A 2922-nucleotide genomic window follows, 5' to 3' on the forward strand; every position below is an offset into this window, starting at 1 on the left:
ACATGAACCGTGAACTTCCAGATGTTCAAGGTGGTTTTAGAAAAGGCAGAGGAGCCAGAGATCAAATTGCCAGCATCCTCTGGATCATCGAAAAAGCAAGAGAGTTCCAGAAAAATATCTATTTCTGTTTTCTTGACTATGCCAAAGCCTTTGACTGTGTGGATCACAATAAACTGTGGAAAATTCATCAAGAGATGGGAATACCAGACCACCTGACCTGCCTCTTTTTTTTTTTTTTTTTTTTTTGACCTGCCTCTTGAGAAACCTATATGCAGGTCAGGAAGCAACAGTTAGAACTGGACATGGAACAACAGACTGGTTCCAAATCAGGAAAGGAGTATGTCAAGGCTATATATTGTCACCCTGCTTATTTAACTTATATGCAGAGTACATCATGAGAAATGCTGGGCTGGATGAAGCACAAGCTGGAATCAAGATTGCCAGGGGAAATATCAATAACCTCAGATATTTAGATGACACCACCCTTATGGCAGAAAGTGAAGAGGAACTAAAGAGCCTCTTGATGAAAGTGAAAGAGGAGAGTGAAAAAGTTGGCTTAAAGCTCAACATTCAGAAAACAAAGATCATGGCATCTGGTCCCATCACTTCATGGAAAATAGATGGAGAAACAATGGATACAGTGTCAGACTTTATTTTTGGGGGCTCCAAAATCACTGCAGATGGTGACTGCAGCTGTGAAATAAAAAGGCGCTTACTCCTTGGAAGAAAAGCTATGACCAACTTAGACAACATATTAAAAAGCAGAGACATTACTTTGGCAACAAAGGTTCTTCTAGTCAAGGCTATGGTCTTTCCAGTAGTCATGTATGGATGTGAGAGTTGGACTATAAAGAAAGCTGAGCACCAAAGAATTGATGCTTTTGAGCTGTGGTGTTGGAGAAGACTCTTGAGAGTCCCTTGGACTACAAGGAGATCCAACCAGTCCTTTCTAAAGGAGATCAGTCCTGGGTGTTCATTGGAAGGACTGATGTTGAAGCTGAAACTCCAATACTTTGGCCACCTGATGCGAAGGGCTGACTCATTTGAAAAGACTCTGATGCTGGGAAAGCTTGAAAGCAGGAGGAGAAGGGGATGACAGAGGATGAGATAGTTGGATGGCATCACCAACTCAATGGATATGAGTTTGAGCAAGCTCCAGGAGTTGGTGATGGACAGGGAAGCCTGGTGTGCTGCAGTCCATGGGGTCGCAAAGAGTCGGACATGACTGAGCGACTGAACTGAACTGATCTGAATGACCTTTGAGATGCTCAGGGTAATCATTAGCTTTCAACTTTTTGAGTCCAAAGCCTTCTGGTACTCTTTGATAGTTTGAGAAGATAATATTGCAAAGAAGGGGAAAATGCTTTTCAAAATCACGGTGGCCTTCAAGGTCAGACGTAGCAGAGTCTTTGTCAGGCCTCTCATATGCTGTGTATGTGTGCTCAGTCATGTCCGACTCTCTGTGACCCCATGATCTGTAGCCCGTCAGGCTCCTCTGTCCATGGGATTCTCCAGGCAAGAATACTAGAGTGGGTTGCCATTTCCTTTTCCAGGGGATCTTCCCAACCCAGGGATCAAACCCCCATCTCCAGCATTGACAGGAGGATTCTTTACCGCTGTGCCATTTGGGAAGTTGTCATATGCTAATAAGCCCTGTTTTTCAATTGATGACTTGATATGGGCCTGAATGGGTTAAGGACTAGGGGTTGAAGAGAACTGACATTGAGGTCTAGAGAATTGACATTCAGGTCTTAATAAATAACAAGAATTTTTAATTTCTGGGGACAGCATTTTGGAAGGAGGAGTAAAGAAAAGAGACTGAGGGGTAAGGAAAAGAAGGAATTAGCTAATTGGCATAGTGCCTTGAATGTATGTGAAATGTCATTCAGTGAAATGTCCAGTGGAACAGTAGCCAAAATGACCTTTAGGAAAGGGAGATCTAATACAAAATTTCAAACAGTTCGTGTTCTGCAGTGTAAACACATTTGGTTTCCCCGTAAACATTGATGCTCAAGTAGAAACCTTTATGATCTGACTGTGTTTATTTTTTGTAGCAGAAAGGTGAGGATAATCAAAGAAACAAGTTTAGTTTCCTACGGGGATGGGTTTAGCATAGAATAATGTGAAGTTGATTAACTCAAGCATGTCATCAGAAGAAAGAAATTAGAGCCAGAGGTGACCATGAAAAACCCAAGCTTCCGAGAATTTATAAAAATTGGTGGTAAGAGCTTAGACTTTTTACAGTCGTGGAATGGGCGTTTGAACAAACCTTCTCCAGCTCTTAACAGGCAGGGCTACCTCGGCTGATAAGGAACCATACAATCCTACTGTTTGTGCTCATCCTAGAACAACATTAGCCAAATCAAGGAAGTCATGTCTGGTTTCTAATGTCGACATGAAAGTGATATTCCTTTCATCAGTCCCCTTCAGCCTGTTCCCATTTGAAGCCACATCCAGCCTCTGAACCCTGACACTGAATTAAATCTCAGAGACAGAGCAGTGGGTGAAGTAGAAAAGAATAGTTTCATTGCTTTGCCAGGCAAAGGGGGCCAACAGCAGGCTCAAAACTGTGTGTTCCCACCTGGAGAGGATAGTGAGAAGTTTTATAATATTAGTTCCCAGAGCACGTGATCAGCTCCTGGACATTTTTCTGATTGGTTGGTGGTGAGGTTAAGTTGGAGTCTGCATCTTCAAACCCTCCATTTCCAACTGGTTTGGGATTTACGTGTTTGTGGGCAGCATACCATGGTTAACCTTTAACTTCTCCCATCTGGTGGGGGTTTCAGTATCTACAAAACAGCTAAAAGATATTGGTGCGTGTGTCCTTTGAAGAGGAACCAGGACCTTGCCCCAAGCTGCACTGTTGTTCTTCTTGACTGTTCCTCCTTTGTCTCCCATTCTCTCCTTTCCCTCATTAGCAAC

The sequence above is a fragment of the Bubalus kerabau genome, chromosome 21 (assembly GCF_029407905.1).
Source record: "Bubalus kerabau isolate K-KA32 ecotype Philippines breed swamp buffalo chromosome 21, PCC_UOA_SB_1v2, whole genome shotgun sequence".
Taxonomy (NCBI): Eukaryota; Metazoa; Chordata; class Mammalia; order Artiodactyla; family Bovidae; genus Bubalus; species Bubalus kerabau.